We start from the raw sequence: 14,174 nt of genomic DNA, 5'->3' as shown, positions 1-14,174 counted from the left end.
GTTATCATCAGTTGAGGGTTAAGGAGGCCGACGTGCATAAGACGACATTTAGGACTCGTTATGGGTATTATGAGTTTCTAGTCATGCCTTTTTGGGTTGACTAATGCACCAGCAGTATTCATGGACTTGACGAACTGTGTGTTTCAGCCCTATTTGGATCAATTTGTGGTGGTGTTCATCGATGACATTTTTGGTGTATACTAAGTTTAAGAACGAGCACGACGAGCATTTAAGAGTGGTTCTATAGATTCTTCGTGAGAAACAGTTTTATGCAAAGTTCAACAAATATGAGTTCTGGCTTCGGGAAGTGACATTTCTGGGTCATGTAGTTTCTGCGGAGGGGATTCAAGTGGATCCTCGTAAGATTGAGGTGGTGTTGGATTGGAAACAGCCGAAGAGTGTGCCGAAAATCTGCAGTTTTCTAGGACTGACAGGGTATTACTGACGTTTGTAGAGGGGTTCTCGTTGATCACAGCACCGTTGGCTAAGTTGTTGCATAAAAGAGTTTTTTTCGTTTAGACTGACCCGCAGCAGGAGAGCTTCGTGAAGCTCAAGACAGTTTTGACTCAGGCTCCAGTTCTGATACAACCTGAGCCTGGTAGGGACTTTGTGGTTTACAGTGATGCGTCACATGTGAGTTTGGGTTGCGTCTTGATACAAGACGATAAGGTAGTTGCCTATACGTCTCGACAGCTTAAGACTCACGAGGCTAAATATCCGACACATGATTTGGAGTTGGCTGCAGTGGTCTTTGCATTGAAGATTTGGAGGCATTACCTGTATAGAGAGAAGTGTACCATCTACACTGATCACAAGAGCCCCAAGTATCTCTTCACTCAGAAGGAGTTAAATTTTAGACAGCGTCGATGGGTTGAGCTGCTCAAGGACTACGATTGCAGTATTGAGTATCACCCTGGAAAGGCCAATGTGACGGCCGATGCACTAAGCCGTAGGGCTGTGAACGATCTGAGAGCAATGTACGCTCGATTGAGTCTTTATGACAACAGAAGTTTTCTGGCAGAGCTACAAGTGAAGCCGACATAGATTGAACAGATTAGAGAAAAACAGTTAGAGGATAAGACTCTTGAGATGCGATTTCGTCAGGTTGAGACTGGGACTACTATAGATTTTGGGCTGATTAATGATGGGGTATTGTGCTTCCGAGGTAGGATCTGTGTACCTAATAATGAGGATTTGAGGCGGTTGATTTTGAGGGAAGCGCACAGTAGTCCTTATGCTATGCATCCTGGTGGAAACAAGATGTATAAAGATCTTCGAGAGTTGTACTGGTGGCCAGGGTTGAAACGTGAGGTTACTGACTTCGTTGCTCACTGTTTGACGTGTCAGCAGGTTAAGGCTGAGCATCAGTTACCGTTGAGTTTGCTACAGCTAGTTAAAATACCGATGCGGAAATGAGAGCCAGTAACGATGGACTTTGTAGCCAACCAATTTTGCCCGGGCCCATTTAATTTATTTATAAGTAAACGCAAATAAATAAATAAAGTCCAAGACTAAATAGTCTAAAAAAGTCCATTTACAAATTTCAAAATACTAAATAAACCCACATCCCAACCCAGTTTACAAACAACCCAAAAGGGGCCCAAATGCAAAAAATGGGCTAATAGACCCGAATGAGCTAGATGCAGGTTTCATATTAGTGCCGCGGCAGTAGTTTTTACCCCAACTATCCGATTGCAAAGCAGGCCCAAAACAGTGAAGTTTCTGGAACATGCCAGACCTGCATGGCCTTCTTCACCGTACAGTAGTCCCGTGCTCCCATAGAACCTGCGAGAACAAAAAGAATAACAGAAATGCCAGCTAAAAATATGATTTACATTTTTTTCCTTTTTATTCAAAAAATCTAGCTTAAAGTTTGAAAGGTGAATCTCAAATTTATTCTTTATTTTCTTTGATTGATTCGCAGATTTAGCACGAATATACGAGGATGAACTCAAATCGACACCGATGAAAGCCTTGATATCACATATAGATACGGGCGAGGGTCGAACGATGTTGGGTTCATTTTATTAGTTTTCGTTTTTTTTAAAAAAATGAAATTGGTTCAAAGATTCTGTAAAAAAAAAAAAGAAAAAGGAAAGAATAGTCTACCATTTTTGTATGGGCGCGCATTGAATTTGATCGATGCTGGTCCATCGCCGTTTACCAAGCAAAATGGGGGATTCGGCAAACACTAAGAGCCCTAGCAATATTAATTTAGGGCTGCTGTTTTTTTTTTTTTGTTAAAATGGATGGGCGATTGAAAAAAGAAAGGAAAAAGGGTCCAAAATCACCCATAAAGCCAAACGGCATCGTTTGTTAGCCATGAAGGTCCGCGTATTGGCCTGAATTGTGGATCGGATCTGCGCCAATTTTGTATAAGTGGGAAATTTTCACGCTAAGTCCTCTGCATTTGCGTAGGGCTTCAATTGCATCTGTTTCGCTTTGTTTTGTTTTTTTAATTTAGCTTACTGATTTGAGCGTGTTTTCATTTTAATCCATGATACAGTACTGCGTTTTTGGGCTTGGGGAAAAATTTTTGGTCCTCATACATTTATATGCATCGAGCATTGGTCCATATTATGAACAATTTATTTGCAAATTATCCTCCCTGTTCTACTGCAATATTAATTTGGTCCTTTATTTGTACAATCGGTTAATTTAAAATACATTTAATATGTGTATGCCTTAATCCATGTTAATAAGTCTGTTTGCTACATTCGTATAATTATTTTTAGGTTGTTCTTTTGACATTATGTTCTTATTTTTTTAAGTATTTTATATATATTTGTATACTAACCATTCGTTTTAGTTTTTGTAATAACTATTATTTTGCATGTTGTAAATTTTTTTTATATTACATTATTTTAATACCTCATTAATAAGTGTTGTCAATATATTTATATACAAAAATTATTTAAAATATTTCTTGACTTATGTTTAATTTACATGTCTTTATGTACATATGATATTGTTTTGGAAATCCATCTTTGTATTTATAAAATTGTTATTTTGAAATATGTCTCCTTATTATGTTATTCTAGTATGTTATTTAGTATTTCTTTTAAGTATTTTTGAGCAAAATGGTATGTATATAATTTTTAATTTCACATGTGTTTATTTTATACATAAGTTTTAAATAAAAAATCTATCATGTGTGTAGTACCTTGCCATTTATTATTATTTCTTCATATTAAGTATATTATTTAAATTATTATTAAACATATATTTAGTACTTATATTTAATTTACATATATTATATAAGCCATGTTATTCTTATACATATATTTTTTTATAAACTTGTATAATTATGTTTCTAAATTTATTATGTATATAATCTATGATAAAATTAAGTCAATCTTATACTTCATATTTTAATTTAATATTACTTTGGACATACAATTACTTCTAAAATTTCTTCATATGTACATTACCCATATTAAATTATTTTTATTATAGTACGTGTTAGTAATTTTGTATAACTTCATATAAATATTTTTTATGTATATATCTTCTTTTAAATTTATTCATGTGTATAATATATATATTTTAAGGACCACATTTTAAATTGTATAATTTACTTATCGTATATATATTCATATTTTATTATCCTTATGTATGTATTATTTGTATGTACCATCAATCTAAATTAATTTGTTACATGTAAAATTATGTTATAAATTATTTGTTTTAAATCTCCTTTATAAATATAGTTTTATAAATATCACCAAATTTATGTATTTTGTAAATATAATTTTTTTACCTTTTGTGTGTATGATTAGTTTTTTTAAAAAGGATTAGTTACATGTATAATTTATATATTTACTTATTTTTATATACATTATTAATTACATGCTATCTTTTACAAAATAATTATTTTCAAATTTATTTATGTATACATGTTTTATAAATTTGCTATGAACATTATATCTTATCATGTGTTTTGTTTGTCTTTTATATTCTATATATTATTTAAGCTATCATGCACATTGTAAATCTCTAAATGAAATTGTGTTTAAAATATTTTGCATATTATTTGATTCAAATGTTTTATTCTATAATATTTATTTTAAATAAATCTCTAATTTTTATACAAGTTTGTCAACTTATAGTGTAGCGACGTAAAAATTTCTTCTTTTGGTCACTAATTGAGGCGATTTATTGGAAATTTAAAAACCGATTTTTGATTTTATTAAAAAAGGGAGTCGCCACCGATCCTTTTTCCTAGATGTGATCGGACACCTAATAAATCCTCTTTTTCAAAAGAAAATTTATTTTTTAAACCAAAAAGAAGGCCGAGTTTAGGTCTACGTTTAAAGCCAGAGAAAAAAATAGGGTTCGGGAGTCGGTTACGCACGAGGAAGGTATTACCACCCTCCCGACGCCCAAAATTGGTATCTCGTTAAACATGTGTTGTCTTAATTTTCAAAAATACGAGTTTAATGTGACATTTAATCATGATCCGATCAAAACACGAGAATTTTTATAATTTCGATTTCTATTGAAAAGGATGTTCCGTTTTTTACACAAGCCGATTGATATTCACCCAACATAGCGATGAAATCTACGACTTAATGTTAAATCGGCGCGTTGCCTTATTTATTGAAATAAAAAAATGAATAAAAATAAAAAGAAAAAACTAATATCGATGTTGAAATAAGATGTGATCTGATAGGGGGACCGAAACAGTAATTATTCCTTCCCATCAAAACGCAGTACATCAGCGGGGACTAAATTGAAAATTGCGACAAACTTTGGGACCAAATTAAAAATAAAAATTGACTTAATTGCAAAGTAAATAAAAAAAGCGGAAGGGCTAAAAGCGCAACTAGCCCTTCCGTTAAAAAAACACGCGGATCCTAGGAGGGTCGGGCCGGGTTGATCCAGTCCAAGTCAAAACGACATTGTTTTGGGGTTTAATGGCCAACCCCAAGATGACGTCGTTTTGGAGGGCTATAAAAGACCCATTTTCTTCAAAAAAAATCATTTTTGCACTTGAAAGGAAAGAAAAAAAAAAGAGAGAGGGAGAGGGTGGGTGATTTTCGGCCACAAGGCCGGTCACCGTCCGGTCGCTGGACCACCGTCGGTCGCCGTTGGAGCCACCGTACACGGCAGCTGGACCTCAAAAAAAACTCTTTTTCAGTAATTCTAAAATGGGTAAGCTTCTTTCTTTTATTTTTACTTTCGTATAAAAAACAAAATAAAATTAAAAGGAAAACAATAAATAAACAAATAACTTAAAACGAGAATAGACAAAGGAACCTCTTTTGCTTTGATATTCGATTAATCTCTAAAAAAAAGAACCAGCCTCTCCAAAAAACTAGCCTTTACAATAACTCTTCTCATTGATTACTCTCCAAAAAAACCTCTCCAAAAATCCTTTACAATAACTTTCTCTCCAAAAACTTTTTTTTTCCTCTCCTAAATACAAAATATGAGAAAGCTTATATAGCCATTTACAAAATATTTTTTTTATTGTTTATGTCTTCATTTGTAGGTACAAGTGGTGGTGGAGCAAGTGTGGCTAGTGGAGTAGGTAGTGGAGCAAGTGTGGCTAGTGGAGTTGGTGGTGGAGCAAATGTGGTTAGTGGAGTTGGTGGTGGCAAAGGCTAGGATTTAGTTGAGAAAAGTTTAGGTTGTGGGCTAGGGTTTTTTTATTTTGATTTGGGCTTAGGGTTTGGGCCATTGGGGTTTTGATATAAATTGGGCTTTGGGTAGTTAAGATTTTGGGTTTTGGGTTTAATTTTGGTGGGTCAGGTAAGGCTAAATTGGGTTTTGATGTAAATGGGTTAAAATTGGCCTACAACAGCTGCCCCTCTTTGCTTATTATCGTGTAACGGGAATAGAGCAAAGATACAAAGAAAGGCCAATTTTTCCCGGTCTTGCTAAGTATGGACTTCTTTGGTGCTCTTCTCATCCAGGTAGTCTCTTTCCAGTCCACCGCATCTTGTAGCTTTGGTTCAATCCACTGTAAATTCGAAGATATGTCTTGTAGCTTCAATCTACTCCAATGTAACATCAAGGGTATGAGATTTGTGGCTTCGATCCGCTTCACTGTAACTTCAAAAAGATAAGATCTACGACTTCAACCTGTTCTTCTATTACTTCAGTGAGATAAGGTTTGTAGTCTTCTCTTCTGCAACTTTAGAAAGGCAAGATCTGATGTCCTCGATCAGCTCCACTGCAACTTCAGGGAGACAAAATCTTGTGTCATCAATCAGCTCCAATCTTTATTATTTATTCGGCATGTGATCTTGAGCTCAACTCATTTCTCGCAATATGAATTGACCCTTTAAAAATAGACATTAAAATAGAAATTGAACATAGCTCAGCACGTGAGCCAAGGCTCAACTCACCTCTCGTAATATGAGTTGGTTTTTTTTTTTGAAAATTAATTTAAAAACAGATTTTGAAAATACTTCGACATGTGCCTCGAGACTCAACTCATCTCTCGCAATATGAATTAATTTTTGAAAATATAAATTAAAGAAATTAAAAATACCTCAGCGTGTCTTGAGGCTAAACTCACCTCTCGCAATATGAGTTGATTGTTGAAAAATATAAATAGAAAAAAACATAAATTGAAAATACCTCAGCATGTCCCGAGGCTCAACTCACCTCTCGCAATATCAGTTGATTTTTTTGAAAAACAGAACTTGAAAAGCACCTCAGCGTGCCCTGAGGCTCAACTCACCTCTCGTAATATGAGTTGATTTTTGACAAACAGAAATTGAAATTACCTCAGCGTGCCTTGAGGCTCAACTCACCTCTCGCAATATGAGTTGTGTTTTGACAAACAGAAATTGAAATTACCTCAGCGTGCCCTGAGGCTCAACTCACCTCTCGCAATATGAGTTGATTTTTGACAAACAAAATTGAAATTACCTCAACAGTGACTCGAGGCTCAACTCACCTCTCGCAATATGAGTTGATTTTTGACAAACAGAAATTGAAATTACCTCAGCGTGCCCTGAGGCTCAACTCACCTCTCGCAATATGAGTTGATTTTTGACAAACAGAAATTGAAATTACCTCAACGTGTCTTGAGGCTCAACTCATTTCTCACAATATGAGTTAAATTTTGAAAATAGAAATAAAGACATCAAAATACCAAAACCTGTCATCTGGTGGAACTCAAGTGTCTTTTCCTTTGATTCAGTACAGCTATCATCACATCTTCTTGCTCTATTGGAGTACCTGTATATGTCATGCATGATGTTATCATGATATGCACATGTTGGTCTTAAATGCCCTTATGCCTACATAATTATGCTTTGCACATTGGGTTTGTTTGTCATATGTCCTTTTTCTTCATGATTTTTGATGATCTGTGTTCATTGCTTTGACTCTTGACTCTCTCTTCAGGCCCTGTACCCGTCCTCAAACTTCACGAGTAATCCACGTTTCTCAGATATCGCTCTTTTGCCCTTGGTTGAACTTTGTCCTTGCTTTGAGGTTCTTGTACTTATCCAATTTTTATCTGGTAATGCTTAAACATTTCTTTTGTTTAGAGTATGTCATTTCACTATTTATCATGTAAATGAACCACATAATGAGATTCATGAAAATGGTCAGGTAGGGACAAAAGGATACCTCACATTTATTCATTTCAAATGTAGCAAACAAAGAAAGTTAACCAATGATAGTAAAAAATGTCATAAAGAGAAAGGGGATCGCATTTTAACAAATACAAATGCTCTAAATATTCAGCACATGAACTCTTCCACGTTCCTCAATCAAGAATCTTTTCGAGCATGGCTTCTTGGTAGAAGATTTCGAGCTTTCAGAAATACTTCAAATACTGTAGTCTCACTGATTTGACCCACCATTCAAAACGCCTTGCTTTTTAAGCCAGTGTTTGCTTCATTAGAACGCCCTTTCGGGTTTTCATCCTAATCTTTTGTGTTAATCAAGACGCCCTTTTTGGGTTTTCACCTTGATCCCTTTTTTTTTTTAAGATGCCATTTTTCGGGTTTTCATCTTGATTTTCTTTTCTTCAAGCATAATATTTCTTCACAGCATCTAAGTTCACTGGGCTCGGTAACTCCTTCCCATCCATCTCGGTGAGAATCAAAGCTCCACCCGAGAATGCCTTCTTTACGACATATGGACCTTCCCAATTTGGTGCCCATTTTCCTCGCAGATCTTTTTGTATTAGGAGAATCTTTCTCAGCACAAGCTCTCCTTCATGGAATTCTCTTGGCCGTACTTTCTTGTCATGGGCCGCGATCATTCTCTTCTGGTACATCTGTCCATGACAAATTGCCTTTAGACGTTTTTCTTCGATGAGGTTTAACTGGTCATATCGAGCTCGAACCCATTCTGCTTCCTCTAATCTCGACTCTATTAAGACTTGTAGAGAGGGGATCTCAACTTCATTAGGTAGGACAGCTTCCATTCCATAGACCAGAGAGAAAGGAGTTGCCCCCGTAGATTTCCGTATAGATGTGCGATATGCATATAAAGCAAATGGTAACTTCTCGTGCCAGTCGTTATATGTCTCGGTCATTTTCCCAATAATCTTCTTAATATTCTTGTTGGCTGCTTCAACGGCTCCGTTCATCTTTGGGCGATAGGGCGAGGAGTTATGATGCTTTATTTGGAATCGCTCGCACACTTCTTTCATCATCTTGTTGTTCAAATTCAAGGCGTTATCTGAAATGATTCTTTCAGGCAAACCATATCGACCAATGACTTCCTTTTTCAAAAACCTGCAAACTGTAGTCTTCGTCACATTGGCAAATGATGCGGCTTCTATCCATTTGTGAAGTAACCAGTAACTACAAAAATGAATCGGTGTCCATTAGAAGCTTTTGGGGAAATTGGCCCTATAACATCCATGCCCCACATAGAAAAAGGTCACGGAGAAGTCATGACGTGAAGGGGCAAAGGGGCTACATGAAGTTTATCACCATAAATTTGACATTTGTGGCATTTTCGTGCGAAATTAATGCTGTCGCTTTCCATCGTCAGCCAGTAATAACCGAGTTACATAATCTTCCTGGCCATAGTGAAACCATTGGCATGTGTCCCGCAAATCCCCTCATGGACATCTTTAAGTATTTTTCTGGCTTCAACAACATCTACGCATCTCAAGAGCACCTGATCTTTTCCTCTTTTGTACAGGATGTCCCCATCAAGAACGAATCCCGCTGCCATTCTTCTGATTGTTCTTTTGTCGTTCTCATTTGTTTGTTCGGGGTACTTTTGATTCTTGACGTATTCTAAGATATCATGGAACCATGGCCGTCCATCTAGCTCTTTCTCAATGTTGAAACAATGTGCAGGGACTTCATATATGCTCATTTGAAGAGGCATTATTTCTGTTTCTCTGTTTGCTTTGAACATTGAAGCCAAAGTGGCCAGGGCATCAGCCAATTGGTTTTCTTCTCGTGGATGGTAATTAAAAGTTATTTCTTCGAATTCTTTAATCAGCTCTACCACTAGATCACTGTATTTAACCAATTTCGGATCCCTCACTTCCTAATCTCCACTTATTTGGTAAATCACCAATGCTGAGTCTCCGTATACCTCTAAAGTTTTGACGTTTCATTCAATAGCTGCACGAAGTCCCATAATACAGGCCTCATATTCCGCTATGTTATTGGTACAGAAGAAGTTCAGCCTGGCAGTAAGTGGGTAATGGTTCCCTTCTGGTGATACTAAGACTGCTCCAATCCCATGCCCTCATGCGCTCGATGCACCATCAAAGCTCATCTTTCATGACTTCTTTTTTGATGACTCGCATTCTTTTTCTGTAATGCACATCAAATCTTCATCTGGGAAATCAAATCTCAATGGCTCATATTCATCCATTGTTCGGGTTGCCAAGAAGTCAGCTATTGCGCTTCCTTTTATTGACTTTTGACTCACATAGACGATATCGTATTTCGATAGTAAGATCTGCCACCGTGTCATTCTTCCTGAGAGTGCAGGTGATTCCATCATGTATTTTATTGGATCCAGCTTTGAAATTAACCATGTCGTATGATACAACATGTATTGCCTGAGTCTCCGAGCTACCCAAACCAGAGCGCAACAGTATTTTTCAATGGATGAATACTTTGCCTCATATTCAGTGAACTTTTTACTAAGGTAGTAGATCGCCTTTTCTTTCTTTCCTGACTCGTCGTGTTGCTCCAGTACGCAACCCACTAAATTTTCGAACACAGTCAAATATAATATCAATAGTCTTCCCGGAGTTGGCGGTACTAGTACTGGAGGACTAGACAAATATTGTTTTATCTTATCAAAGGCCACCTGGCATTCCTCATTCCATTCTCCTGGGTTATGTTTTCGAAGAAGCTGAAAGATTGGGTCGCATTGGTTGGTAAGTTGAGCGATGAATCGGGCGATGTAGTTTAACCTCCCTAAAAATCCTCTGACTTCCTTTTGCGTGCGCGGAGGTGGTAACTCTTAAATGGCTTTTATTTTATCTGGATCAACCTCGATACCTCTTTCACTGACAATGAAGCCTAGCAATTTTCCCGAGGTAGCCCCAAACGTACATTTGGCCGGATTGAGCTTTAGCTGGAACTTTCTCAGTTTGTCGAACAACTTCTTCAGGTTCACTACATGCTCTTCCTCCCCTCGAGATTTAGCAATCATATCGTCGACGTAGACCTCTATTTCTTTATGCATCATATCATGGAATAACGTCACCATAGCCCTCTGATATGTTGCCCCAGCATTCTTTAATCCGAACGGCATTACCTTGTAGCAAAATGTTCTCCACATTGTTACGAAGGTAGTTTTCTCCATATCCTCGGGGGTATCTTGATTTGATTATACCCCGAGAATCCATCCATGAAAGAAAACAATGAATGTTTTGCTGTGTCATCCACCAACGTATCAATATGTGGTAAGGGAAAATTATCTTTAGGACTTGCTCGATTCAGGTCACGATAATCCATGCACATTAAGACTTTGCCGTCTTTCTTTGGTACCGGGACTATGTTAGCCACCCATTCTAGATATTTGGAAGCTTGTAAGAAACCCACATCGAATTGCTTTTTGACCTCTTCTTTTATCTTCAATAGTATCTTAGGTCTCATCCGTCTCAGCTTTTGCTGAATGGGTTTGCATTCTGGCCTTAATGGGAGTTTATGGACCACTAAATCTTCATCCAGCCCTGGCATGTCCTAATATGACCATGCGAATACATCTTTGTACTCACGGAGCAAAGCAATCAAATTATGCCTGGTGCCCTCTGAAATAGAGGTTCTAATCTTCACTTCTTGCTTCCTTTCTTCAATTCCCAAGTTTATTGTTTCAACAGATTCTTGATGAGGCAAAATCTGTTTATCCTCTTGTTCTACCATTCTTAGCAAGTCAGGAGATGAGACATAGTCTTCAGCATTTTCTTCGGCTTCGAATTCTCCTAAACAAACAGCCTTCTCAAAATTGATTTCAGGACTCGTAACGGGTTTGTTCATGCAATTGATATCTGAGCACCTGAAAGTTGAATGGAAAAGGAAACTATAGAGGGGCATCTAAGTATTGAAACCAACAAACTGAATGTTATGGTATGGCATGAGGCAAATGTAAAGATAGGCTATGAAATGATTATGGAATTAGTGATAATGCGAAAAATTGTGACAAAATGCATCTTCATTGGTATTCATTTAAATGATAAAGAGCGAATGCAAGCTCTTACAAAAGAATTCATAACAGAATGTTAACGTTTGAGCATTACTCTGAAGACTTATAAACTACAAGAAGATCTTCGGCAGTTCGATTGTTTAACATGAAACCCGGGCGACAAGGGTGTATATTTGAGACGTCTTTACTCGTGTCAGATCCTTTGTCAATGACATTTATACTGATATTCTGAAAACCCTCTTCTATCATTAACATTGTGCTTTGTGCACTATACTGCCCTGGGTATATCATTTCCGCAGACGTAAATGTTCTTGACAAAGGAGGGAATTTCATGGGCTCCCATTCTGGTTCTCGGCCTAATGTTCTCGCGATCCTTCTTTCCTAATCTTTCTTCCACTGATTTCTTCTTTGACCCATGTCCGGCTGGAACCCCAAACCGTATCAGGCCTTGTGGTGCACTGGCTTTAGAGCCCTGACTATTCATTGTAGATATCTCCCTAAACCTCTTCTCGCTCGAGCTCCCCTTGCTACAGTCAACTTGACACCCATTCTGGTATTTCTCGACAGTTTTGGCATCAAAATTCTATTTCCCTCAGCGACAAAAGTGGCATTGACAAATTCAAGGGATCGGAAGGAACATTCCACTGCGTCTTTACTTACTTCAAGATATGGCGCATCAGCAGAGATAGATGCAATAATGTCTTCTTCTCCCTCGACAGTGACAAAACAACCATCCATGATGAACTTTACTTTTTGATGGAGAGAGGATGGAACTGCTCCGCGAGAATGGATCGAGGCCTTCCTGGAAGGCGCTTATACGAGGGTGTGATGTCCATGACTTGGAACTCGACATTGTAAATGTAAAGGCCCACTTCTAGAGGGATATCAATCTTTTCCATGACTTCACGCCTTGTCCCATCGAATGCCCTTACCGTGGAATTACAGGGCCTTAAATAGGACAGATCCATCAGAATTCTGGAAAGCATGACCAAAGGCATGATATTGAGTGCCGAGCTATTATCGATAAGTACATTCGGTATTATGTAGCCCTTGCAACGAGTCGTAACATGCAGTGCTTTCACGGAGCCTCTACCACTGGGCAGTATTTCGTCATCACTAAAAGAAATGAAATTATCTGCATTCAAGTTGTTCACCCATCTGTCAAGCTTCTCAACGGATATATTGTTTGCCACGTAAGCTTGATTCAACACCTTCAGCAAAGCATTCCAGTGTGGCTCCGAATTTAACAGCAGAGATAAAACAAAGATTCGTGCTGGCTGTTTATTCAATTGTTCCACCACATTGTATTCACTGTACTTGATAAATTTCAAGAACTCCTGTGCTTCCTCTTCATCCACAGGCTTTTTAGTTTCTTGCCCGGGTGGAATTTCTTGCTCGACTTCGGCCTCATGCATCACTGCTTTCCCTTTTTGCTTCCAGTCACTGTTTTTCTTCACTGGTTCGACCTCTTTCGAATAACATCTTCCACTTCGGGTAAAATGACCTACCTCTCCAACATCTTCAGTTATGGTTTTGAGCTTTTCATCTTCAGGTGTGACGATATTGACGTCGTATTTCCATGGTACGGCTTTGTCGTCCTTGTACGGGAAAGGAGACGGTACTTCGATTATCATTTTTGGTTTCACCAGCTCCTTCGTTGCGTCGTAATAAATTACTAACGATCGATCTGTGCTATAAGAGAGACCTGATGACTGGTTGTCAGAGGTGCATACTTCTCTTTCGTTGGTCTCTTCCCTCTTGTTAAGGACCTTAATCTCCTTATTATCCATTCGGTCCTGAAGTAACCTTTTAAATTCCTCACACGACTGAATGTCGTGTCCTACAATTCCATGAAAATTGCAAAAACTTTGACCTTCTTCCCCGAGAATTCTATCGGGGTGACAAAGCAATCCTTTCTTAACTAGTACCTTCCAGATTTTTTGCAGAGGCATCTTTATCTCTGAAACACATCTTCTGACTTGCCATTCGTCCTCTTTCCCCACTGTGCTCACATTTCCTTCGGTATGGTTAGGGAACGGGTTCCCAGTTGCGTTACTGGCACTATTGAATCGTAGGATACTCGCGTCAATGAGTCCTTGAACTCTCCTCTTAAAGGCTAGGCAATTCTCCGTGGAATGCCCCTGGTTCCCCGCGTGGTATGCACAACTAGCGTTTGGACCGTACCACTTTGGGTATGGAGGTTTAAGGGGTGCCATGTAATGGGGAGAAATTAGCTGTTTCTCCAAAAGTTTTGGGTATAATTCCCCATACGACACAGGGATGGGAGTAAATTACGGTCTCTCGAGATTAGGCCTTGGTGGTCTTGGTTCATTTCTAGGCTGGCTTTGAGTGGGTAACATGTTTTGTGGGAATGTGGTGACGGGTTTTTGGTTGTTCGTGGCGTATACGGGGTAGGAAGAAGGTGGTGCTTGGTAGTAAGCGATTTGAGGGGGATAATAGAAATTTAGAGGTGGATAATTTCGAGGTCGGGGTTGGTTTGGATATGGATTAGGGGCATAACGGCTTCCCATTCCCACCATGTGGGCTTCTGGTTCTTTCTTCTTCATGGGCACTGT

General features: G+C 38.1%; 1 long non-coding RNA gene across 1 annotated transcript; it reads right to left on the bottom strand.

Annotated features, from left to right (window-relative positions):
• Positions 1 to 1,434: 1,434 nt before the first annotated feature.
• On the bottom strand, positions 1,435 to 2,249 carry LOC128295216 (uncharacterized). Its single transcript, XR_008285556.1, has 2 exons — positions 2,110 to 2,249; positions 1,435 to 1,785 (listed from the first exon to the last, which is right to left on the bottom strand). It is a non-coding gene; the product is annotated as an uncharacterized LOC128295216 (long non-coding RNA).
• Between the last annotated feature and the right edge of the window lie 11,925 nt (positions 2,250 to 14,174).

This window comes from Gossypium arboreum, chromosome 7, assembly GCF_025698485.1.
Source record: "Gossypium arboreum isolate Shixiya-1 chromosome 7, ASM2569848v2, whole genome shotgun sequence".
NCBI lineage: Eukaryota > Viridiplantae > Streptophyta > Magnoliopsida > Malvales > Malvaceae > Gossypium > Gossypium arboreum.
The sequence above is the reverse complement of the archived record's forward strand: the minus strand, read 5'-3'. Positions and strand labels throughout refer to the sequence as shown.